Raw genomic sequence first — 27,113 nt, forward strand, 5'->3', positions numbered from 1 at the left:
ACGATAGTGACCAAAGCTGTTGTAAGTGCTGTTGACCGTCCAGTGAGGAAGCAAAAGACAGCCAACATCTTCATGAACTGGGCTGGCACCTGAGCATTTATGGCCACGGTATAGCTGAGTAGCTGGTCGATCCACTTTGTTCCTGCAGAAAGGGGGGCCTGCTGGGGACACAGAAAACCAGCCCTGGCCACTGAAATGGCCATTTCAGCTTCAACTTACATGAGGGTCAGTGCCTGTACTTGTGGTGGAGGCCTGGGATGAAATGAAAGAGAGTCCAGGGAGGGCAGAGCTGCTGTCCCGTAAATGGGCGGGGACCCCGTGGTCTTGCGGAGTCAGCAGGGACAGCTGCGGTTCAGTGGAGAGTCAGAGGGGCCTTCCTGGGACCCCACTGGCTCCCTGCAGTCTGGTTTGCTGCTGGCAATGACATCCACTTTGCAAGATGACGTGAGTTGTGACACAGCCAGGACCTGGCACAGGGGAGGTGCTGGGTGAGGCACAGGCAGTGCTGTGTGGTGGGCCGGTGGTGGGAAGGACCCTTCTGGAAGGCGCAAGACCTACACTGCGGAGGCCCTGGGCAAGTCACAGCCTCCTCACTTGTCCCCGCGAAGGGACAAGGACAAGTCAGAGGAAGTGATTCCTATGGGTCTTACCACTCATCCGGATTTTGTGACAAAATTAGGTTGAACCATATGAAACTGTTATTTCTGTATGTCAAAAAGTGATCCAACATAGGCAACTTCATATGCCTCAACTCAGCAGTTTAGCATTACAGCGACTTTTGGCAAGAGAGAACACTTTTATTTAAAAAACATTATTTTTAGTTATCACATATGAATTCATTCATTGTATTGGAAAATAGAGATAGCAGAAAGCAAAAGGAAGAAGCTTTGAGATAGCCGACTCCACCTGCCAGGGGCCCTCCTGTTATTCGCCCACGATTCCTCCCTGTGCCTGGGCACCCAGGCTGCCGGCGTGCCTTCTCCTGGATGGTATATGAGGAGCTGTTTGCACAATCATGGTCGGTTTCTTCCACACCCAGCCATATGAGTTTGTACTTTCTGGAGCTGGACCCCAGGGTTGGACATTGAATTTGTTTAGAATGTTTTTCTGCTATGAATGAAGGCTGTAATACATATCCTTGTAGTTGTGTTTTTTGTTTTTTATTGGCAGATATTCATGATCCCTTACGATAAATGTACAAGAGTAGAATGGCTGGGCAAAATGTTAAGGCTTTTTTGATTGACATCCGGAAAAGTTTTATTGCCCACTGACAGTGAGAGGGAGGGGTTGCCCTCCCCTCTTCCTTCCTTTTCCCTCTTCCCTTCCTCCTCACACCCATTTGATGGTACACCATTGAGCAGCATCCGGCACACAGTGTTGGCGGCCCCCCTTGGCATCTGCAGCACGCAGACTCTGTGTGTCCAGCAAACAGCGTTGCAGCACCCCTCAGTGTCTGCAGCACGCAGACTCCCTGTGACCCAGCTTCCTAGGCTGGCTGATGGTGTTTGGAGAGGAAATCAAGAACATGTGGGGAAGCCGGTGGAGAATCTCAGAGACTTCCCATGACACACGAGGCAGTGGGAGTGGGGCTGGAGAGAGACTGTTAGTTATTGCAGGGAGAGAGACCTTTTCTGATCGTCCCGCTCACCAGCACACTGAGGGGCTGGGCCATTGGCCTGATGGGCTGGGGACCAGAGCCCTGGCTCATGTGCAGTTATTTCTTTTAAACATGTCTTATTTCACTGGTGATCTGGCAAGTAGGTTGAAACCAAGCCCTCCCCCAGTTGCTCAACCGCCTGGGACTGCACAGGTGCCTGGGAGTCCGATGGCTGGCAGGCTGCCTTCTAAAGCTTGGCCTGGTGTCCCGGAGCTGTTGGTTGCCCTAGGAATCCAAGGAAAAGCTGCCGAATTCTGCGGCCCCAGGAGGATCTTTGTCCTCCTTTTGCAGAAGCAATAGGTGGATTTGCTCTGTTGAGCTGGGAGGAGGAATTTTTAGATTTCCTCTGGCTGAAGAAGTTAAAATGGAACCATCTACATCAATACCCCAAAATTGGACTTTAAAGCAAGTTTTCAGAAAAACGGACTAGACTATTTTCTATGCGTAGAAGCAAATCCCTTGGGAACTTCTGGTGAATTGTAAAGTGCTTGTCTATTTTGTTTCATTCTCCAATACTGAGAAGTCTTTAATAACTGGAGGCTGCCTGGGTAGGTTAAGGTCTGAGGGGCAGCACTCCCCAGCAGAGCTAGTCATTAAAACAAATAGATCTGCCATCGGTAGTTTTTGTTTTGTGTTTTGAGGTGGAGGTCTTGCTATGTTGTCTCTAGGCTGGACTTGAACTCCTGGGCTCAGGCAATCCTCCCGCCTCAGTCTCCTGAGTAGCTGGGACTACAGGTACAAGCCACTGCACCTGGCTTGATATCTCTGTTTTAAAAATCCTGTCTTCTAGCAATTATCTTGTGTCCCTGGAGGAGAAAGGTGCCATTTTTCTGGCAGTGGAATTTGGGGTTGAGAAGGATCTGGCTCCTTCAGTGGGGGCTGGTGTCTAACATGCTAGATCTTAAGATCCTTTAAATATTTTTTCTGATGATGAAGTTAAAATGTACTAGTTATAAGGACTTGAACTTTACAGAAATGCATCATGTAGAATAGAAAATGAAAGCTTCCCCCCAAGTTTCACCACTGCCCTGTTTAGCGCCCACAAGGATAATCATTATTACAGTTTGGTGGAGATTTGTCCCATTTTTTTTTCTGTCTGTGGAAATATTTTACTTGTCTTTTGCACAAATACATATTTTAAAAGTATTTTTCAACAAAATGAGATCCTATTGTAAATAAGATTTGCAGTTCGATCCTCCAGCTGTGTGTCTTAGCCATGGTGCCTTGTCTGTTGTGCATAGCAGCATTATTCTTTTTTAAAAAACTTTTAAAGTTCTGGGATACACGTGCAGATCGTATGATAGACTGGATAAAGAAAGCGTGGCACATGTGCACCATGGAATACTATGCAGCCATAAGAAAGAATGAGTTCATGTCCTCTGGAGGGACTTGGATGAAGCTGGAAGCAGCATTAATCTCTCTGACACTTGCACAATATGTGACCGTTGACTTATTGAATTTTAGGGTTGTTCCATTTTTCACACTTACGGAGAATGCTGACATGTGGAGTCTCGTACATTAAACCCTTGTGTCTGCGTGGGGTTGTTTTCGTAGCATAGGTTCCTAGAAGTGGACTTGCTGGGCTGAATGGTTCGGGCATTCAGAGTGTCAACAGATACTGCCAAGTTGCTCTCTGGACAGGTGGTGGCCATTTTAAATGATGCTGGTGTGTGGGGCAGCGGGGTCCCCACTGACACTCTCTGGACATCGATACTCTCTGGACATGATCCGTCTTTGTGGTTTCATTCAGTCATGTGGGTATCAAGTGATAGCTTATTTCATTTTGTATTTGTAAAAATTGTGAATGATAACAAGCTGCTTCTCGTGTGCTTAATACTGATTTGAATTTCTCCTTCTAATTCTCTTTTTCATCTTTGCCTCTTTTCCTCTTGACTTTTGAAGGTTTTATTTTTTTGTTGATTTATAGGTGTTCTTGGTACATAGTGTTATTCCTCATTTGCTGTATACACTGCAGATATTTTTTCTCAGATGCCACTTGTCTTATGATTTTGTTTAAAGACATATTTGGCAATGCAAAAATTTGGAATTTTTACATTGTTAAATCTATCAAGGTTGCTTTTTAAATTACCCTGAATTTTGTATTTTACTTAGAGAAGGAGTTTCTCTACCCTAATATATGTAACACCCTCCTGCATGTTCTGCTAATACTTGATAGTCCAGATTTTTTTACATTTACATTTCTTATTCAATCTAAAATGTATTTTAGATACGGTGTGAGTTGGGGATGTAGATTTCTTTGTAGGAGTATTCAGTTTTCCAACTTAATTTCCTAGTCAGCCACTTTGACCTCTCTGTTTTGGCAGGTTTGTCATGGGTTAAGTTGCTGCTGTGTTCTGAGTGTTTCTCCTGTGTTTCTGGATTCTCCATTCTAATTTACTGCTTTATTCTTGTGCCGTTATCCACCGTGCAAGTTACTGTGGCTTTTGGTGAGACTTTGTTATCTTAAAGGGCCATTACCTCTTCATTCCTCTTCTTTTTTCATTTCCCCCTAACCTTTTTCTATTATCCTTTGACTAGAATCCTCCTTTCAGCAGGAGCCAGGCAGAGCAGCTGTCCGTGGGCTCCCCTGTTGGCCGGGGATGTTGACCAGGATGTGGGAGGAATCAGGCAGGAGCCCCTGGCGGGATGGTCAGTGTGGCGTCTCTGCACCTAAGTGATTTGTTTTCGCAGACATCAGTGCTTAGGATTGATCAGTCTCAGGATCAATGCTTGGGAGGGGTAGCGCTTGTGTCCTATCACAGATATGACCCCGTATCTATGCCTCTCTGTGAGGCTGGCTCATAAAATGAATGGGCACCTGAGCCAGTCCGTGTGGTGCTGAAAACCAGGAGCACTCAGGTGACCCTTTCAGCCGTAAAGTCTGCCTGTCCCCAGGGGAGTGGCCGCCGATGGTGTGTTTTCTATTTGAACCAACTCTAAAGGGGCCTTCCCAAGTATCAGAAAGAAACTCAGGTTCTTGACATAGGCAGGGGGAACCCTTTCATTTCTAAAATCTGTTTAAAAACCTTAATGTTATTTAAAAATCCACTTTACCTTTGGTGAAAATATCCTCTTATGCATTTGCAGTGACACCTCTGTCCTCTCTGAAGTACCCTGTGAGTGCAGGCCTGTGCCTGTGACCTGGCTGGACCCCGGGGTTTTCCTGAGCCAGCCGTTGGCCCTGAGCTGCTTGTGCTGTAGACAGGGCAGTCCTCTGGGCCTGGATAAGAGGTTTTGCATGCTCCTCACAGTTCACAGCAAGCGTGGGCCATCTTCTGTGACGCCTGCCTTGTCCTCTGATAGTAAGTCATGCCCCTGTCAATCCCTGATGGAATCACTCCTCTGAAGTTATTTTATTTATTTATTTATTTATTTATAAGACGGAGTCTCGCTCTGTCGCCCAGGCTGGAGTGCAGTGGCGCGATCTCGGCTCACTGCAAGCTCCGCCTCCCGGGTTCACGCCATTCTCCTGCCTCAGCCTCCCGAGTAGCTGGAACCGCCACCACGCCCAGCTAATTTTTTGTATTTTTAGTAGAGATGGGGTTTCACCATGTTAGTCACGATGGTCTCGAACTCCTGACCTCATGATCTGCCCACCTCAGCCTCCCAAAGTGCTGGGATTACAGGCGTGAGCCACCACGCCCGGCCCACTGAGTTTATTGTTGATTTTACACTGAGGCTGCTGGTTACCTGATGGAGGAAACATTCTGGGAGAATCAGCTGGTGAGATGCCTGACCCCACTCTCCTGGCATCTGACATCAAGGATATCTTAATATTTTTAGTTTTTAAAAATTGTGATAAATACATATAACATGACATTTACCATCTGAATTTTTTTTTTTTTTTTTTGAGACGGAGTCTCGCTCTGTTGTCCGGTCTGGAGTGCAGTGGCACGATCTCAGCTTACTGCAAGCTCCGCCTCCCGGGTTCACGCCATTCTCCCACCTCAGCCTCCTGAGTAGCTGGGACTACAGGCGCCGCCACCACGCCCGGCTAGTTTTTTGTATTTTTTAGTAGAGACGGGGTTTCACCGTGTTAGCCAGGATGGTCTCAATCTCCTGACCTCGTGATCCGCCCGTCTTGGCTTCCCAAAGTGCTCGGATTACAGGCGTGAGCCACCGCGCCCGGCCCTGAAATATTTTTAAGTGTATGATTCTGTGGCATTAAATACACTCAGTGTTGTGCAACCATCACCACCATCCATCTCCAGAACTTCTTCATCTTGCAGTCTGAAACTCTGTGTCCATTAAACACTTCCGCCTCTCCCAGCCCCCAGCAGCCACCATTCTACTTTCTGTCTCTGTACATTTGATGACTCCAGGTGCCACATCTGAGTGGAATCCTACAATCATTTGCCTTTTTGCAACTGGCTTCTTTCACTTCGCTTGATGTCCTCAAGGCCCACCTGTGTTGTAGCGTGCGTCAGAACTTCCTTCCTTCTTAGGGCTGCATACTGCCCACGTTTATGGATAGACCATGTTTTGTTTGCGGTTCATCCCTCGGACATCGAGAATATCTCACACAGTAGAAAGAATCCAAGATGCCAATGAGGACTTCATCTTGGTCGCCTCTGCAAGGGTTGGGTGGACAGGCCAAAGCTACCTGCTCATCCTGCATTGAGCTGGATGCTGGGCACAGGTGCTGGGCACACAGGATGCAAACTGGAGCAGGAGCCAGTTCCTGCCCCCAAAGTGCAGCAGCGACCTGCCACGTTACTACCAGCCTATCCGGGGCTTTATAAAGTTGAGAAAAGAGCCGGCTGGGCGCGGTGGCTCACGTCTGTAATCCCAGCACTTTTGGGAGGCGAGGAGGCAGGCATGTATCCACCCCGAGGTCAGGAGATCAAGACCATCCTGGCACAGTGAAAACCCCGTTTCTTCTAAAATGAAAAAAAATTAGCTGGGCATGTTGGCGCCTGTAGTCCTCAGCTACTCTGGAGGCTGAGGCAGGGAGAATGGCGTGAACTGGGGCAGGCTTGCAGTGAGCCAAGATTATGCCACTGCACTCCAGCCTAGGCAACAGAGCAAGACTCCATCTTCAAAAAAAAGGAAAGAAAAGAGCCTGTATCCATCCTGAAGGCTGTGTGACCACAGGGCTTCTAAAGGATGCTTCTGTGTTCCCAGAGTTAGGTGGGAGCTCCTGGAAGGCTCTCTTTTATCCCAGTGCTCTTGCTAAATGGAAAGCCCCTCTGTGTGACTGCAGTAGCTGGTGTGATCCTCTGGTCACTTGCACCAGAGCCTGGGAGGTCGTGGCTTGCAAAGCTCACCTCTCATAATGCGATGCCAATACATATTATCCAAAGTTGGTATGCCCGGAAAGAGAGTTTAATATTATTTAGAGAGGTGAAAAATAGCCACCAGTAGAATTAAAATCAGAAATAATGACAAGGATGGCCAGCAGAGTGGGGAAGTCCAGATTGGGGAATGTGCTGTTTCATTATAAGCGCTTTCAGCATTTGCTTACTTTGGTCTGAGCGAAAGAATTGTCTCCTTTTTTTAGGGCCATGTACAGCAAAGGACTGACCATCTGTCAGACACACTGGTCGGTTCTGGCAAAGCAGGATTGGAGGTTTCTGTCCTCAGGTGGGTGGGCAGGGACGGCAGCTTGCCGAAGGTATCCAACAGCACCAGGGGCAGGAAATGAGAAGTACTCAGTGATTGGTGGGATAATGGTATCTAGCACAATGATTCCTGCCAAAATCTGAATGGTGTGCAATAAATGAAAATGCTGCCCCAGTCAGATGGGACTAGCATTTTTCAGCAACCTTCAAGGTCTTGTGTCACAGGAATGAAGATCCGAGTATTTCCCACCCATGGGGGCGTTGGTGAAGGAGTTTTCAACCCTGGGCACCCTGGGCGGTGCTGAAAGCCTCTGCGTCACACCGCCTGCGTTAGTTGGGAAAGAGAGCGCCCACAGTTCCCTTTTAACCCTTGTCCTTTTGTACGACAGCAATTACTTTCCTGGAGATCAGAACCATGGCTGGTTTAACATCATCTTTGGAAATCCTAAAAGGCAATGAAGCAATTTTTCTCTTTTCATTTTTTTTTATAGCTGTGTCAGTTTGAAATTTTATTTTCATGTCAGTTCTAATAGTATGTCTGCTTGACATAGTTTCTATTAAATGGGCTTGATGAGAAGCTATTTAAAAATTCAGATATTTAGAGTTTCAGGGCCTGTCGTCTTGATTTTTGGGGCAGTACCTCAATTTCATACGGGGTTGTTCTTTTCCAGAAAGATGGGTCACTGAATAATTTACATTTTGTGGTTATTTTCTGAGGAACTATTTCCGGTTATAAATGGTAAACATCTTCTAGGTTTTGCAGTAAGAAATAATTGATTATGTTAGAAAAAAAGAACCGTAAGAAGATGTGATTTGAATTTTGACTTCCTGTAAGTACCTTCTGGAGCAGAAGGTTTTGTCTTCATGGATTCTGCGTCTTGGATTTGGGGACTGTGTTGCACTGAGCTGTGCTCTGTGGGGAGGAGCCTGTGGCAGAACAGTTTGGGTTCTGCTGGCCGCCTCTCACTTTATTCAGGGAGGCTGGGTCCCGGAGAAAGATGACAGCAGTTAGGTCTTGCTGGGAAGAAAACTCGGCTACCAACCCTGGACCATTTTGCTTCCCCTGAACAAATAAGATAGTCATTTGCCTGCTTTGGGGACGGTGCCTGTGGTTTGCACAGGACGAGGTGGCAGCTGGCTTGCCTGCTGGCCTGCTTCGTGGAGATAAGATGTTCAGACCTACCAGTGCTATTCAGGGGTCGTGGAGGGAATTAATGCACTTCCTTCTGTCCCCCAATCTCATTTACATGTCTCTGGAGCTGAGCATGTATTCTTTTTTTTTTTCTTCATCTCAATAGAGCATTTAAATTAAATAGATGTTGCTTTAGCCATTCAGAAATGTTTTACATTTAAAAAAACAAAAGGTAGCTGCTGCCATGATTCCTTTGCCCACCCCTACACCGGGGCCTTGTGGGACAGTCCCCCCTTGGCTGTGCTGAGCCCATCTGGAAGTATTTCTGATTCTAATCAGAAGTGGAACAGTTTCAGTGCAGATTATAGGTTTATGTTAGCCTTAGTGATGGAGGGATGGAAATAGATGCTTCCTCGCTATTACCATTCCAAGTAAAATAATGAGGCTGCATATTTGCAGTGAGCTGCTGAAGCCAGACGTCACTAGAGTAATTTGGATTAGTGGGAAGTTGGAACATATTGTTTTAAAAGCGATTTCAAGAGCATCATCTTTGGAAATCCTGTATAGCAATGAAGTGATTTTTTTTTCACTTTTTCATTTTATTTACGTTGCTGTATGCTTGAATTTTTAGTTTCATATCAGTTCCCTCTAATAGTGTATGTGCTTGAGATATTTTGACTTCTATTAAATGGGCTTAATATGAAATTCTATTCAATAATTTTTATTGCTATTGGGAAGACCTGGAAGTGTTTCCAGTTTTCATATTTTGGGTCATGGAGATGCTACTTCCCATCCATTTGGTGACATGTCAGAGTCAGGCCATTTCCAGGAAAGGCCAGAGGAGACACTCTGTTTCTGAGAATATACTGCAGTTAGGACATGTGGGTTATTCAAAGATCTGTCCTTTTGTGCTTTGAAATCCTGAAATGTAGAAACTGTGTCTCACTGAGGCGTTTAGGAGGCATATGCAGGGGGGATGATCAGGACTGGATCTTGTATTTGGGCACCACATCCAGCCCCAGACAGCATTGCTAAGGCAAGGAGCCCATAACAGCCCTGAGCTCTAGCTGTCGCTGCTTACCTCCTGGAGCAGCAGGGTGAGGGGGCTCAGGCTGGAGAGTCCTGATGGCTGCCTGGTTGTTACAGGATGTTACCGCCGAGCACCTCCCAGAAGTTGTCTCTGTTCTTTTTTTTTTTTTGAGGCAGAAGTCTCGCTCTGTGCCCAGGCTGGAGTGCAGTGGCGGATCTCAGCTCACTGCAAGTAGCTACTCCCGGAGTTCCAGCATTCACCTGCCTCAGCCTCACAGTAGCTGGGACTAGAGGCGCCGCAACCTCGCCCGGCTAGCTTTTTGTATTTTTAGTAGAGGCGGGGTTTCACCCTGTTAGCGGGATGGTCTCGATCTGCTGGCGTGCGTGATCCGCCCGTCTCGGCCTCCCAAAGTGCTGAGATTACAGGCTTGAGCCACCGCGCCCGGCCAGTTGTCTCTGTTCTTTACTCTTCAGGTTCCCTGGAGGCAGGAGAGGAGCTGGCCTCATTTCTGGCAGGCACCCCGCTACATTATTGAGCAATCCTCCAGGCTGCAGGGATGTCAGAGGAGGGCCCTCATGTATCCTGATTTTGATTCTTTTATTCTTTTTCCCTAGGCCTTTTACTTGCAGGTATCTTGAGTACCTTGTGTGTATATTTACTTTGAAAGCACACATTTAAATGTTTATAAGGAAAAGGTTCTAAAGACATCCATTGATCCATTCATTCTTCATTCAGCAAATACCTGTTGAATACCTACTGTGTGCTAGGCACTGTGTGCCAGGCACTGCGTGGCCGAGCCAGAGGGCTTTATTGCTCCAATGAGCTTGCATTCTAGTATTCTAGTTGTTTTCACGCATCTGCGCTATCTGGGACTGGCACCATTGCGTTTTATTATATATGAAGCAGCATGTGTCTGCACTACAGTTTGTGTGTACCGTAGATGGGCAAGGATCGAGTGCAAAAACTTCTGGGTCAAAAGGGGTTGGCTTGGGTCAGGCTGCTCAGTAGCTGGGGTGAAAGCATGTGCCACCCCTCCTGATAGAGGGATCCTTGCTGATGGTGTGTGACACCAGAGCCTCCACATCTGTCAGCTGGGTTTGTCCTCACAATAGCTCGAGGAGCAGGCGGGGCAGCATCTGGAGGCTTGGTGCCCTTTCACACCTTGCTGGGACCACCAGGCTGCTCAGCAGTGGCCCGTGCCCACCACTGCACCTGTCGCCTTGTTCCATCTCTGGGACCTATCAGGTCACAGTCCTACCTCCTGTCCCTTCGCCCAGTATCCTAGGGGCTCTGGCTTCAATCCCCTGTGCCCAGGTTTACAAACCACTCCCTGGGAAGCTGTCCTGGGATCCGTGTCTGTCTACTGCCTGTAGTCCACCACCAGGAGGTAGAAAGGGACGGTCTGCTGACCTCCAGTCTTTCCATAGCAGTGTCTGAATGGATTCAGGAAATCCTTGTGGAGCCCCGGTATGTGCTGCTGCTGGCTTAGGGGTTGGAGCCACAGCAGCATATGAGACAGGGGAGCCCCCATTTGTGGGTCTCACCCTCTTTAGAACTTTAGCATTTGTTTAAATTTAAAAAAATTCTACTAGTTGTAGCTTAAAGTCACCGAGTTTCTTTCATTGTGTTTGGTGACTTTGAAGCCAGTTGGGTAGATTCTACTTCATGAATAGTCCTTGCTGTGGTCTGACATCTGGGTCAGTGAGTAGCTTCGGCCCCTCCCTAGAGCCTCCTGTCCTGGGCTGCAGTGACAGGCTGCGGGCCGGTGGGGTACACTCACACACATACCCCTCTAGGAACTGGGGCCCTGGATAATTATGCCAACGGCAGGCTATTTCTCCCTCCATGTGGAAGTCCTTGAGGTGAAACATTGGGTTTTTAAAAAATATTTTAGTCTTCTGTTGTGTCTAGTCTGAAAATTACTTACTTGCTTTTTAATTCTGTGAACGTGTTTCCTAATGGAAGGGTCAGAAATGTTCTCCTCGCACTTTCCATTAGTGCCGCAGTTGAGAGAGGGAACAGGAGCGGTCAGGCTCCCCCTCCTCGTCCCAGGGGCCCTCACGGGGGCTGCTTTGAGATGTAGACCCTGGGGAGGCAGCTCACCCCCAAGCCTGGTGTGTGAGAGCGTCATGGTATTAGGTGACTTTTGAAGGGAAAGCAGGTTTTGGAAGAAGGTCTGTATATACAAAAATACTGTATATTTGACCTTCATCGATGAAGGATTCAGAATTGCAGCAGAAGTTCGAAGGATGCCTGGGGGTTTGCACGTGGCTTCCTTTTGCAGTGCCTTTGTTCTTCTGTGACACCCACGGGGCCTGAGGGTGCGGCTGGATATTCCACCCGGATTGCAGCTGGGTGGCTGTGCTACAAGCTGCTCCTCCTGCCGTGCAGCGCACTTCCCGGGTTCTGCCGCCACGCTCAGCTGCACGGCCCATAAGGGACTGGTCCAGCCCACGCACTCCGGACCTCCCCTTCCCGAGAAAAGTTACAGAAAATACCTTCCCCAGGATTCCTGGGCTGCACGACCCCGGTCAGCCCCTTTGTGAGAGCTGCTTTGGGTAGAAACGGGGACACAGCCCGTTCTTTCCTCCTGGTCTCTTAGTGCATTCAGGGTTCTGAGCTGATGGGGGCCTGGCCACTCCCCACCTGAGCCTGGCCTCGGCTGAGCTGGTCATCAATGTATGTCCCGGGCCACCAGCCTGCCTGTTATCTGCAGTGCACAGGTGTGCATGTGTGTGCACACATACACACACCACACACATACCCCATACACACCTCACACACACCACACACCACACACATAGCATACCCACCTCTCACACACCACACACATACCCCATACACACCACACACCACAGGGCCTGCTCGGAGATGCGGTGACCCTGGGGAGTTTCACCTTGTTTTGTGGTGAGCGCTGCGGTGCCAGTGGTTCCTTGGGGCGGGTGCAGTTTTGAAGAAGGCCTGTATGGCATGTACCGCATACTCTGGACTCCTCACTCCATGAAGGACTGCAGTCTGTAGCAGAAGTTCAAGGATTTTGGGGTTTGCACGTATTTCCTTTTGCAGTGCCTTTGCTCTTTCTGTGACACCCCATGGGCCTGAGGGTGCGGGCTGGATATCTCACCCGATTTCTGCAGCTGGGTGGCTGGTGCTACAAGCTGCTTCCTCCGCAGCGACTTCCGGGTTCTGCCGCCACGCCAGCTGCACGCCCATATGGGACTTCTGGGTCCAGCCCATGACCTCGGACCTCCTCTTCCCAGTGTTATAGAAAATACCTTCCCTGAGATTCCTGGGCTGCACGACCTCGGGTCAGTTCCTTTGGGAGAGCTGCTTTGCAGAAACGGGGATGTCTGCTCTTTTTCCTCCTATTCTAGTGGCCCAGGGTTCTGAGCTGATGGGGCCTGGCCACTCCCACCCTGAGCTCTGGTTTCCACAGCTGGTCAACAAATGGTCCCTGGCCACCAGCCCGTTTCCATGACCAGGTGCATGTGTGTGCACACACATACACACACCACACACATACCCCATACACCCTCACACACACCTCACACAATCTCACACACATAGCATACCCATTCTCACACACCACACATACCCCATACACACCACATACCACACAGAATTCATTAACCACACACATACCCCATACACCTCACACACACACATATATATAATAACGACACACCAATAATAATATAGCATTCACTCCACACACACTACTACCACATAACCCCATAATAATAATTCACACACGAAGCATACCCACCTCAATAATACCAATAACCACATGTATACCATGCCCACCTCACACACACACAATACACATATCCCATACATACCAAACACCACACACATCAGAGACCCACCTCTCACACACCAGCACATTGCATGGTATACATGTCCATTCAGCATCTATATACTCCATACCAATTTGGCCACACATACCATACCCACCTCATACACACTGCACATTCTAAATCCACTGCACACACCACAATATCACACACTCCACTTCAGCACGACGGTATACTCAGCTGGCACCATGCCTACCCCTCACACCACACATACCCTCCCATAGAGTACCCCACCACACAAAGATAGGGCCCACTCACACCACCACACACACTGGCACTCCACAAACACACAACACATATCCCATACACCACATACCAATAATATCGCAGAATTCAAGACATCACATACACATAATTTTGCATACCTACACTGCCACAGGCCCACAGCACTAGCGACTGCCACATACCTTTGCCACATCACACCACATTAATATACCCCATATGCACTATATAATACCAAGCACATACATCTATACAATAATTCACACACATGCCATATGTCACACACACTCATCACACACCATATATACTCATGCCCACCTCATACCACATAATAATCTATGCACACTAATAATAGCAATACTACTGGATAATTTACTAATAATTTGGATAATGGAGATATGCACATTACACTAATAGAGATACTACATATATAATAATCTCTATGGCAATTCAATTCCCCATATACATACCACACACCACAAATCTATATAAATATTATAATACCAATACTTCCAAGCATGCATATCACATCACCCATACCACACACCACATTCCACACAGACATCTTATACACACCATACACACTATACACATACCACACAATAGCATACACACACCATGCACAGCCCATACACACCACACGTTTGCATGCAAACTACTGATTGAATGAAACTGAATGGTTGTTTTCCCACATTAATACTGCCTGCCTGCACACCCCCGGCTGTCCTGGCCGGCACATCCCCTGGTCCTGCCCTCCCTCGGGTCAGCACTACCTCCTGTGTTTCGGGTGTCTCTGGCTATGCCCTGTGGGGTGCTCACATCCTGATCGCATGGGAGGCTGGCTCCTCTGCTCCAGTGGCCGCCTTCCTGGAGGAGACCAGCCTGTTTGCCACCTCTCCTGATGCCCAGAGCAGCAGCCCGTGCAGGAGGTCCTGCTTCCTCCCCTCGCTGTCTGCCGTTCCCCACAGGTCATTTTGTCTCAGTGCCGACATCTCCCCAGCTAGAAAAGCAGACCCTCAAAGGCGCACAGGTGGGTTTGATTAAAATGCCGGTGAACATTAAATGTGTTTTGGTGAAACACTCAACCAGTACACACATTTTTAATAAAGTAAAATATCCAGGCCTCCTCTGCTCCCACCTCTCTCCCCACTCCCCTCCACAGAGGACATGGCTGACAAGCCTTTGGGGGTTTCCCCTTTCTGTGTGCCTTTGCGAGGTGTATGGGCTGGGCAGTGTGTGTATTCTCTAGCCATCTTGATGGACCTGTAACTGGGATCTACACACGTGCGCTCGCTGTAGCTCACTTGCCGTTTTCCCTCGAAAACAGGCCTGTAAGATTCCTCACTGTAGTGCGCGTTGCCCTGCCTCTTTAAAAACACCGTCGACTCTTCCAGCGCGTGAACTCTGCCGTCGTTTATTTAACATTCTCTTATTTATGGGTACTTAGGTTTCCAGTTTTTTAAAAGATTGCGGCAATGAAAATCTTCAGCATCATTTTTTATACATGGGAGTCCTCCTGGAAATGGAGTTTTTGGGCACAAGGATATGCCTGTTTAAAGTTTTGATAGAGAATGCTGAATTGCTTTTCTGAAAGACTTCATTCTAAAGAAATACACTTCTGAAAAAAAGGGAAAGCCAGCAAGAAAGCAGTTCGCTGCCAACAGCTCAATAGAGAGAGGGGGACTCTCTGAGGCCATGAGGTGGGACCTGTGGCAGCCTGGCAGAAGCCAGGGACCCGGGCAAAGGGTGACATGGTTACTAAGGTTTCCTTTGCTGTTCCCGTCCTCCCTGCCCTCCCTCCAAACCCCCAGGAAACCAGTACTGGGGAAAGATGGTGCGTAACTAAAATCCTGAGAATTCTCATGAGCACTCCTCAATTTGGAGAGAGAGGGACTGTGATGAGGGGGGTTGGGATGGTGCCCAGAGCCTGATGGCCCTCACCAGTGTCAGGAGAAACCCGCTCCCCTCCAGGGCTCCTTCCTAGGGTCTGGCTTGCACTGCATTCTGGGAGAATCCCGTAGCCCCATCTTCCCTTTACCCATTGACCCTTTAATGGTATCCCATTCTCACATTTAGCCCTTTGAGTCAATCAACTACCATATTAAAAAATGAATAGACTTATTTTTTTCAGCAGTTTTAGGTTTATGGAGAAATTAAGCAGGAAGTTTAGGGAGTTCTCCTGTACCCCCTCACCCCATTTCCCCCGTTTCCTCATTATTAACATCTTACATTGGTGTGGTACATTCGTTACCTTTGATGAGGCAGTATTATTATTAACTGGAGCCCATAGTTAAAACATATTAGGGTTCACTCTTCATGTTGTATAGTCTATGGGTTTTGACAAATGTGGAATGACTCAGCTACCATGTCTTTGTTTTAGTAGATCGTTAGTTGCTTTTTGTCTTATTAGCTGACTGCTGTGTTGAGAAGGCCCTCTTGTCACATCCTTTGGCACCCTGGCTTACTGTGGCATGGGGCAGGGGTACTGGGGGCCAGCTGGCTTCTGGGGAGCGGCACTCACTGCATCCTGCCCCTGCCCCATTCTGCTCCTCTGTGGTCTCAGCAGCCTCCCGTGCTCCTTTTACCTGCCTTACCCCAGCACAGCTACCTGCTGCTTAGATGCCACCATGGGGCAAGGAAGCTGCTCCCAGTCGGTCTCCGAGGATTCTGCCCAGAGAGGGGTAAGAATCACTGCGAGTGTTTGCTGGGCGCTTGGGAGGCGCAGGCTCCGCGGGAAGGCCTCCAGGCTGAGGCGGTCTGCTTGGGTTTTGCAGCATTGCCTGTGGTCTCCGTGGGTGAGGGAAAAGGCACAGGGAGGTTAAGAAGCGTTCCTGGTGCCACGGAGCCGGTCAGTGACACAGCCGGCTCTCAACCCAGGCCGCTGCCCTCGGCAGCCAAGCCTCTTCTTTATTTTGGAAGGGCCACCCGGCCAGCTGGCACACAGGGAGAACTCATGAAAGGAGGCGTGGCTCACTCCTGAAGGGAGAGGGACACAGGAGTGGCCTTGATGCGCTGCGCCCCCTCCGGGCCCTAGTCCCTGTCCTCAGAGGAAGCAGGACTCCCAGGTGGGCGAGGTGAGGCAGATGGCCTCCGCCACGGCAAGGAGGAATCCCGGTGCTCCTCTGGCGTCCGCATCGTTGTGGGAACACTCGGGCGGGATGTATTTTAAAGGAGTGCCTGATGCGTGTGGGTGTGGCGGGGATGGGGATGGGGGTGGGGGTGGTTGCAGCGGGGCCTATGCAGGATCCCGGTTGGAGGGAGCTGCAGAGGCTACTGCTGGCCCGGGTGTCGCCATGGCAGCTGGAGAGCAGGCGACGGTCGCTTGGTGTCCTCCTTGGTTGTTGCCCACATCAGTGAGCGGTTCCCGTCCCACCCGCTCACTGCGACGCTGGGCAGGGCCGCTTGCCAGTTAATTGTGGGGATTCTCTCTCTCTCTCTCTCTCTTTTTTTTTTTTTTTGGAGACGGAGTCTCCCTCTGTCGCCCAGGCTGGAGTGCAGTGGCTTGATCTGGGCTCACTGCAAGCTCCGCCTCCCGGGTTCACACCATTCTCCTGCCTCAGCCTCCCAAGTAGCTGGGACTACAGGCGCCCGCCACCAAGCCCGGCTAATTTTTTTGTATTTTTAGTAGAGACGGGGTTTCACCGTGTTAGCCAGGATGGTCTTGATCTCCTCACCTCATGATCCGCCCATGTTGGCCTCCCAAAGTGCTGGGATTACAGGTGTGAGCCACCACCCCCAGCCAATTGTGGGGATTATCTGAGAGTTGCTGGAGTGTTCTGCCTTTCCCTGCGAACCTTTTACCTGGGGGGGCTGGGGGAGAGGCCGAGCCAAGGGAAGGAGGCAGGATGCCACACACGCCCTGCAGGGAGGGTCATCTGCTGGGCACTGTGACACGCAGAAAGCCAGGAGCCTGAGCCCCGCCCGCGGTTGTTGAATGGAGGGAGAATGAACAACCGCTGACTCCCGGGTTCCTGGGAGGCTGTACCTCTGTCCCTCTGCTCCGGGTCAAACCGGCTGTATGCTTAGCCTCAGGAACATGCGGCAGGTGGCAGCCCACGGCCCGTGGCAGGTGACGGTGGTTTTGCAGTGTGGCGTGCTGTGGGGGCTGACGGGGCACGGCTGGGCAGGCCAGGCATTCTCTGGCTGGGCTGGTTCTTCCCAGAGGAGGCAGAGGTCAGGGAGGAACTCCTTCCCTATGTCTCCTGAACAGCTTTGTCAGCACACCCTGCAGTGTGGACTCAGTGAGTGCCCTGCAACTCTCTTGTCCCAGAAGGGCTGTGTACGTTCAGCCCTCAGGGCAACCTCTGCATTTCCTTTCTGGGGGCTCCCAGATGAGCCCTGCTCCCCCAGGTCATCCTGCTCCGTATTGATGTGATAAACCCCTCCTTAGTCTGAAACATCTGCTGGCCCCGTTTGTCCGTGGGATAAGAACGGGCTTGAACATGGCTGTCGGTGCTCTGTGTGGCGTCAGTGGCGTGTTCTGTGGCAGCTTCCTTCCTCTGTAGCCCGGTATCTTTGACTCCCAGCCCGATGCTCCCTCCTCATCTACCAGAGGCCCCTCCTCAGCCTTTGCATATGCTTGCATTTATCTTCCTTCTTTAAGGCTGCATTTGAGGGTTTATGGGCCAAAAGCGTCATGTCCAGTCTGTAAACTGTGTGCCCTCTTAGGGCCGGGTAGGAGCCCGAGAGGAAATGGGAGAAGTGGTCATGAATGATTGTGAGGACTGCAGAAAGAAGACAGGGCTGAGAAGAGTGTGATTACCCCCAGAATTCAGAGATGCCTGCACCAGCTGGGTTTTGAAGAATGAATAGGAGTTTGCCAGGAAGATTCTAGAGGAGCAACAGCAACAAAAAGATTTAAACATGGGCACAGAAGAGGTGAGGCACAGATGGCACAGGGATTTGGGGTGTGACGGGGCAAGGCAGCCATGGGCAGGGCGTAGGCCCAGGACCTCAGATGCTTTGCAGGCCGTGGCTTGGAGGCCATGGCCTTGTCATGCAGCGCTGTGTCTCCATGGGCCCCATTAAAGTCCCTGGCTCTTGGTGTGCCCTTCATGCCCACACCACGGTGGTTGCAGGCAGGTGGGGTTTGGCCTGGGTTTCCCCCGAATGGACACTACTCCCTCTTGTGCTTCAGTATCAGAGTGGGCCCATGGGGTGGGAATAAATGTTTGGGTTTAGGAGGCCTCCAGCTGGGTGGCCTGCTCGCAGGCAGGAAACACAGATGAGAGGAAGTAGCAAGTCGGAAGGCAGCAGCCGTGGATGTTAAAGCTGGAGGAACCGCTTAAGGAATGGGTGTCAGCTCCCTCGTTTGATGTGGCAGGAGGATGATGGTGAGAGGGGTTGGGAGCAGGTGCTGGAGCTGGAGCCTGAACCCCCATATCTCAGTGCTGCCATCATCCTTCATGGTAAGGAAACTGAGGCACAGGCAGGTTACATAGTCTTCTCAAGATGTCAGTGGCAGAGCTGGGACGTGAACCAAAGTATCTGTCTCTGCAGCTCAGTTCTGTGTGAAGTCCAGGCAGACGGTGCTGATCAGTAAGGGTGCTGGCTGAGCACTGATGGCCACCTGCGTCTCAAGGAGAAGCAGTGTCACCTGCTAATCTGATGGCTTCTCTGGGCACCGGCACGTGGGCACCATCGCCCTTTCTCTGCAAGGGGTTTGTTTAGTGTGTTTGGAAAAACATCCCCCAGCCTACTAGGTGTGGCATGCACTATTTTAAGATAAATAACCCAAATTCCACAAGCTCTGTATCTCATGCAGCATTTTGTACTTTGAAAAACCAAGTTGGTTTCGGCCGGGCGCGGTGGCTCAAGCCTGTAATCCCAGCACTTTGGGAGGCCGAGAAGGGCGGATCACGAGGTCAGGAGATCGAGACCATCCTGGCTAACACGGTGAAACCCCGTCTCTACTAAAAAAAAAAAAAATACAAAAAACTAGCCGGGCGAAGTGGCGGGCGCCTGTAGTCCCAGCTACTTGGGAGGCTGAGGCAGAAGAATGGCGTAAGCCCAGGAGGCGGAGCTTGCAGTGAGCTGAGATCCGGCCACTGCACTCCAGCCTAGGCGGCAGAGTGAGACTCCGTCTCAAAAAAAAAGAAAAACCAAGTTGGGAACAGAACCCTGATGAATGTGTTTCATTTCCTGTCAGAGCAAATGAAACCTGAAATATTAATGGCACCAGATTTCCCTTATCTTCCTACAGAAGGGCTTGAAAAATGTATTCCCCACAAGCTTAGCATGCAGCTCTGCTACCTGTGGCCCGAAATCATTAGTTGTCTGTACTCACTGTCCTTTGGGAATAAACACGAAAGTTCACTTGAAGACTTGGGGGAGAATCACGGTCAACCTGTGACTTGGTTTTTCTGATATTCAGCCGCTCTGGAGAGCCTTGGAGTTCCGGCTACTCTAGAGATTCTGGAAAGGGAGCTGTTAGCCTCCCATAAGCGCATGTGGCCCATCGTTGCCATCCACTCCTGCTCCTCTATGGGTGAATCAGCGGTTTCCTTTCTCAGCCAGTGGATGCTTCATTTGTTTGTGTTCTTTTTCTTTACAGTCTCCCGAATATTTACGCATTGCCGAATCTCCTGTGGACAAACCACCAACGGGCCAGGACTGTCCCGTGGACAGACGGGGTGAGCCTCTTCCTGTGTCAGGAGATTCTGAGTGAGTAGAACCCGTCACGATCCCCACTGCACTTAATGTGGCATTCATGCATGAGTCTGGGCTGATGTGCTCATTGGGGGCCATAAGAAGAGTTATAGCCACCGTGGCGCTCACCTTTCTCTAACAAAAGCTTAAACACAGCTACGCTAGATATTTTTGCTTTCTGCTTTCACAGACTTCACATACACTTACATTTATTTTGAGGTGAAAGGGGAAGAACAGACATTTACAGGGGACCAGTTGCCAGGAGAAGACTGCATTCCCTGTGAACCCGTCCGTCTCACCTCTGAGATCCTGTCTCTGGGACGCCCCAGGTCCCTTTTCCCAGCTGCACTGAGGCCTCTGTCCTCCTGGTGGAGCTGTGCTGCTTCCTTGGGCAGCCTCCCTTCCCCATGGGGTGCAGATGGGCCCAGGGCATCCCGGTGGTCAGTTCTTCCCAGGGACCCAGGAGGAGGGGCAGGCAGGAAGTGGGCAGGTTCTTTCTGCTCGACCTGGCAATAACAATTCCTAAATTGTTGAGCACCCCAGGCTGCTTGCCTTGACAACCAGGTGGCCAGTCCCAGGCACTGCCAGTGTGGGCAGGGCCCTCCCCAGGGATGGCAGCAGGGCAGCCCAAGACACTGGTGGTCACACAGTTAGTCCCCACAAGGCGATGGTGGGGGACACATACTCGAGCTGCCTGCAAGGTCTGGTTGTGGGAGCGGCTCAGCCCCTCCTGCAGAGGCAGGAGCATCTTCAACAGCTGCCAGTTGTCCCGCAGGAGCCCTGTGCCCAGTGGAATATCTCAGTGCAGTGCACAATGGGGCCACAGCTGTGTCACAGCCATGCTCTGTCCTTGAGTGGGCCGTCTGAGCCGTGTTCCACCTGCCTATTCCGACACACTGGTCTCCCTCGATGACCCTGCTCCCACCGGCTTCCCCATGGTTTCCATCTGTAACCGAGACCCTGTTCCAGGAGCTGGCTCAGCACCGTCCTGCTCCACACCCTCTCTCAGGGGACATTCTAACCTGCCCAGCCTGTCCTGCTCCTGCCTCTCAACCCAGAACACTGCAGGTCCTTCAGGTTAATTAGGTGAGACCTTAGAAGCAGGGGCAGCAGGATTTATCCCACATGCACCATGCACTGTGCTGAGGAAGCCGCGGTCACTCCCCTCATGGTCACTGGGATGAGGAAGCTGAGGTTGTTGCCCATGTAGTAGAACTGGAATTCAGAACCTTGGCCACGTCTCAATCACCACACTACGCCCTGTGCAGGACGTTGGGGGAACCAGGCAGCTAGGACCGGCCTGTGCCTTGGGATGCTTATCCAGACCACCCACCCTCGCCCCATTTGCACCTCAAAGGCTTGGTCTACTTTTCAGACACGGTTTTTATGTTGTCAGCGTGATACATATACATATTTTAAGACGTCAAAGAGTTTTATAGGTTTTATGAAAAAAATAGCAGACCGCTGGCCTCCCAGACCATCTCCCCACAGCCCCTGCCCTGCCCACTCCCCGTAGATTACCACTTCCAGCTGTTGTCACTTCTTCCTCTGGATTTATCTCCACGTTTGTAAAGAATATGGGCACGCTACTATTTCTTAGTCTCCTGTTGTGGTCAAGATGGTTGAACTCATAGATTTCCCTCCTGAGAGCTGCTCCATCTACCCCTAACCCTAACTCTAATACATAGGGTTATGTCATCATTTAGGTGAACCCTTGTGCAGTGTGTATCAGTCAGCATAGGCTGCCTCATGAGGCAGGAACAAGCATCCCCAGAGCTGAGAGAGTTCCGTTTCTCTCGCCTCCTGCCCTGGGGGTGGGTGCTGAGTCTGGGGGAGGTGTGGGGTGGGGATAGGGGCCCCAGGGCTCAGCAGACAGGTGCTCTCTGGTGTCACCATGTTCCCTGCCCTCTTCTCATATGGAACCCGTGGTGTCCTTTTGCCAGGGCATCCCTGCTCAGGGGTCAGGATAGTCCTCCTCTGAGTGGCTGGGGGTCTGACTCTCCCTATTTAGACCATTGAGAAGCCCCCTGCTTTCGGCCTCACTCCCTTTCTTTGCTGGTGTCTCAGTGCTTGGGCCTTTCGGGGTTTTAGAGGTGGGCTGTGAGGCTGGGCACGAAAAGGCTTCTCCGCCTCCCCCTCTCCCCGGGGCTCCTCATTCCTGTGCTCCCTCAGCACTTCGTCTGGCAAGATTTGCAGGTGCAGTTTTCATTTCTCATTCTCTTGGGTTTGAGTGATTTTAAGAGAAGATGCAGAAAGGCTGTGACCCCACCTCTAAAAGCCAGCAGTCAACCTGGCCACTCTTAAGCCTGTTCTAGTGGGCTTCCCACCCCGTCACCCTGCTGTGACAGCGTCCCACGAGGACAGACTCAACACAGGATTCTGTCGTCGCCTTCCCGAGCGCCCGGCAGCCCTGGTGCTGTAGCTTTCCCTCTCCCCTCCTTGTTCTCAACCTCAGGAGGAAAATGTCGTTTCTCACCATGAGATATGTCATCTGTAGGTTTTTTTTAAAAAAAGTAGGTAAAATTCATGTAACATTAGCCATTAACCATTTGAAAGTGTGTAATTCAGTAACATGTAGTACATTTGCAGTGTTGGGCACCCACCATCTGTGTCTAGTTCCAACACGTTTTCATCATCCCAGAGGAAAACACTCCGTTAAGCAGTCACTCCCCAGCCTCCCAACCCCAGTCTCTGGCAGCCGCAATCTGCTTTCTGTCTCCATGGACTTACATGTTCTGAATGTTTCCCATAAATTAGAAATCATATACTTTGTGACCTTTTCTTTTTGGCTTCTTTGGCTTAGCATAAAGTTTATGGGGATCATCCATGTTGCAACATGTGTCAGAACTTCAGTCCTTTTTTTTGTTTTTTTGAGACGGAGTCTCGCTCTGTTGCCCAGGCTGGAGTGCAGTGGCGCGATCTCGGCTCGCTGCAAGCTCCGCCTCCCGGGTTCACGCCATTCTGTTGCCTCAGCCTCCCAAGTAGCTGGGACGACAGGCGCCCACCACCACACCAGGCTAATTTTTTCGTATGTTTAGTAGAGATGGGGTTTCACCATGTTAGCCAGGATGGTCTTGATCTCCTGACCTCATGATGCACCTGCCTCAGCCTCCCAAAGTGCTGGGATTACAGGCGTGAGCCACCGTGCCCGGCCCAACTTCAGTCATTTTTAGGGCCGAACAATATTCCATTCTGCAGATACACCACATTTGTTTGCGCCTTCAACTGGTGGACATTTGGGTGGTTTCCACCTTTTGGCTGTCAGGAATAATGCTGCTGTGAGCGTGTGTGGACAGCGTTAGTTGCGGTGTCTGTTTTCAGCTCTTTGGTGTATGTATTTAGGAGTGGAACTGGTGGGTTCTGTGGTAACTCTGTTTCACTTTTCCAGCAACTGCCAAACTGTTTTCCACCGCAGCAGCTGCGCCACTTTACATTCCCACCGGCGGTGAGTGTGGGTGCTCCTTTTTCGCCATCCTTGCCAGCTCTTGTTCGCTTCTGTTTTTTGTTGCCTTGTTTCATTATGGCCAGCCTACTGGGTGGGAAGTGGGATCTGACTGTTGATTAGCATTTCCTGAATAGGTTTTTTGGTAGATGCTCTTTGTCAAGCTGAGGATGGTCTCTGCCTCGTTTAGTGAAGTGGTTTTTAATCAGAAATGGGTGTTGGATTTTTGTCAGATGCTTTTTCTGTATCAGTTGATCTGATCATACAATTTTTTCTCTTGAGTCTGTTGATGTGGTAGATTATATCCATCGATTTTTCTAATGTTGAACCAACATTGCCACTTTGGAAAAAGTACCACTTGGTTATAGTGTATAATTCTTTTTAAATGTTATTAGATTTGATTTGCTGATAATTTGTTGTGGATTTTTCAGTTGTTTGCTCCTAAGAGGTAGTGGTATGTCATTTTCTTATCATTTCTTTGGTTTTGATGTTAGGATAGTTTCAGCTTCATAAAGTGAGGAAGTGTTTCTTCTCTTCCAGTTGCTGGAATAGGTTCTAAAGAATTGGTGTAATTTCTCCCTTTGCTGTTTGGTAGAATTCACCAGTGAAATCTATCTTCCTGTTACTGGTTTTTAGTTTAATTCCATTGTAGTCAGAGAACATATTTTTATGATTTCTATTTTTAAAATACTTATTAAGGTGTACTTCATAGCTCAGAATGTGGTCTATCCTTGTGAATGTTCCGTGCAAGCTTGAGAAGAATGTGTATTTTGCTGTTGTTGGATGGAATAGTCTATAAATGTCAATTCGATTGAGTTGATGTATGGTGCTATTCAAGTGAACTGTCCTTGTTGATTTTCTGTCTGCTTGTTGTATCAATTACTGACAGGTCTTGAAGTCTCCACTTATAATAGTAGATTTGCCAATTTCTCCTTTAGAATGAAAATTCTATCAGATTTTGCCCCATATATTTTAATTATCTGTTGCTAGGTGCATAGCCTTTGAGGATTGTAACATCCTCTTGGAAAATTGATTTTTTGTTATGTAATGTGTCCTCTTTATCCCTGATAATTTTCCTTGGTTAGTAGTCTGCTTTGTCTGAAATTAATAATGGTACTCCAAGTTACTTCGATTAGAGTTAGCATGATACACCTTTCTCTGTCCCTTTGCTTTTAACCTACCAGTGTCTCTGCATTTAAAGTAGATATCTTGTAGATAGCATAGAGTTGGGACTTGTGTTTTTTATCCACTCTGAAAATCTCTGTGTTTCAATGGGTGTGTTTTGATCCTTCACATTTAAATGATTATTGAGGTACTTAGATTAATATCAAACTTTTTAGTAACTGTCTTCTGTACTTGCCAGAGACTTGTTTTTCTCTCTCCTCTGGTTTCAATGGACCATTTTGTGTGATGCTATTTTATCTCCTTTCTTAGTGGGTCACTCATACTTCTTTTTAAAAGTTTTACAATATATGTTTACAATATATATTTCAAAATAATCTAAGCCCACCTTCAAATAACACTATACCTCTTCCCATTAGTACAACTACTGTATAACAGAATACCCCCAAGTCCTCCTTTCCATCCCTTGTGACCTTGCTGTTAATTATTTCAGTTATCCATGTCATAATCATACAGTACATTGTTACTGTTACTGCAGTAGATACATTTGTTTTTATATCAAAATAGAACATTTTATTTCACTGTCATTTATTCCTTTTTGAATACCTCTTTTTTTATGTCGAGCCAAGTTTCTAACCTATATAATTTTTCTTCTGTATGAAGAAAAATCTTCTAACTTTTATTTCAGGGTATATATACCAGTGATGAATTCCCTTGGTTTTGTTTGCCTGAGAAACTGTTTCTCCTTCATTTTTGAAGGATACTTTTTCTGGACATAGAATGCTAGGTTGGTAGTTTCTTCTTTCAAAATGTTAAGGATTTCACTCCACTCTCTTTTTTTTTTTTTTTTTTTGAGACAGAGTCTTGCTCTCTTGCCCAGGCTGGAGCTGCAGTGGTGCTATCTTGGCTCACTGCAGCCTCCACCTCCTAGGTTCAAGCTATTCTCCTTCCTCAGCCTCCTGAGTAGCTGGGATTACAGGTGCCTGCCACCACGCCTGGCTAATTTTTGTATTTTTAGTAGAGATGGGTTTTACCATGTTGGCCATGGCTGGTCTCGAACTCCTGACCTCAAGTCATCTGCCTGCCTCAGCCTCCCCAAGTGCTGGGATTACAGACGTGAGCCACTGTGCCTGGCCTATCCACCCTCTTCTTCCTTTCCTGGTTTCTGATGAGAAGTGGGCTCTAATTTTTATCTTTATCCCTCTCTAGATAAAGTGTTTCCCCACCCTGCTGGTCATTTCCCTTGGTCATTTTCTCTTTGACTTTGGTTTTCTGTAATTCAAATATGATATGCCTAGGTGTAGGGTATTTTGCTTTTTGTTTTTTTGTTTTGTTTTGTTCTTAGTATTTACTCTATTTGGTGTTCTTTGAGCTTCCGTGATCTGTGGCTTGGATCTGTCATTAATTTTGAAAATATTTTGGCCATCATTACCTCAAATGATTTTCTTCTCCATCGTCTCTTTTGTCCCCTTTTGGTATTCCAATTACACTTGTAACATCTTTGATGTTGTTCCACAGTTCTTGGATTCTTTGTTCCCCCCTACAAAAATATTTTCATTTTTTTGTAGAGATGGGGTTTTGCCATGTTGCCCAGGCTGATCTTCAACTTGTGAGCTCACGTGATCCTCCCGCCTCAGCCTCCCAAAGTGCTGGCATTACAGGCGTGAGCCGCTGTGCCTGGCCTCCCCACCATCCTTTGAGTGCATGTGTGTTTCAGTTTGAGAAGTTCCTGTTGACTTGTGTTCAGGCTGGTTATTTTCAGCCATGTTGATGAGCCCGTCAAAGGCATTCTTCATTTCTGTTAATAGGTTCTTTTGGACCAGGTGCAGTGGCTCATGCCTGTAATCCCAGCACTTTGGGAGGCTGAGGCGGGCGGATCACCTGAGGTCAGGAGTTCGAGACCAGCCTGACCAACATGGAGAAACCCCGTCTCTATTAAAAATACAGAATTAACTGGGCGTGGTGGCGCATGCCTGTAATCCCAGCTACTCAGGAGGCTGAAGCAGGAGAATTGCTTGAACCTGGGAGGTGGAGGTTGCAGTGAGCTGAGATCGCGTCACTGCACTACAGCCTGGGCAATGGCGCGAGACTCCATCTCAAAAAAAAAAAAAAAAAAAAGAATGTGTTATCCTTTTTGCCCTCTAGTGTGCCTTGTAATTTTTTTGAAGCTGGATATGATATATAGGTTGCTAGGAACTGAGGTAAACAGGCCTTTAACGTGAGATTTTCTGTTAATCTGGCTGTGGGCTACGTGTCATGTTTGTTGTAGCTGTGAGTGCCGGAGTGTTCCGATCCCTGCAGTGCCCTTGTTTTTGTCCTCTGGCTCTGGACTTCCCTAAGTTCCCTTCCTGAGAGATACTGAGTGTCTTGCAGCTGTCCCAGCTTTCACCTGCTGTTGCAGGCAGGAGTCCTGTTGGTGTAGTTGTAGGGTGTGGGGAGGGCCAG

The 27,113-nt window shown here is 48.9% G+C and overlaps 1 protein-coding gene across 1 annotated transcript in view; it reads left to right on the forward strand.

Moving 5' to 3' along the window:
• Positions 1-27,113, forward strand: part of APBA2 (amyloid beta precursor protein binding family A member 2) — a 233,613-nt gene that overhangs the window by 17,472 nt on the left and 189,028 nt on the right. Inside the window, exon 2 of the mRNA XM_031668991.1 lies at positions 20,010-20,119. The gene's annotated coding sequence lies outside the window, so the exon portion shown is untranslated. The remainder of the gene's footprint in view (positions 1-20,009; positions 20,120-27,113) is intronic.

Source organism: Papio anubis, chromosome 7 (assembly GCF_008728515.1).
Source record: "Papio anubis isolate 15944 chromosome 7, Panubis1.0, whole genome shotgun sequence".
Classification (NCBI taxonomy): Eukaryota; Metazoa; Chordata; class Mammalia; order Primates; family Cercopithecidae; genus Papio; species Papio anubis.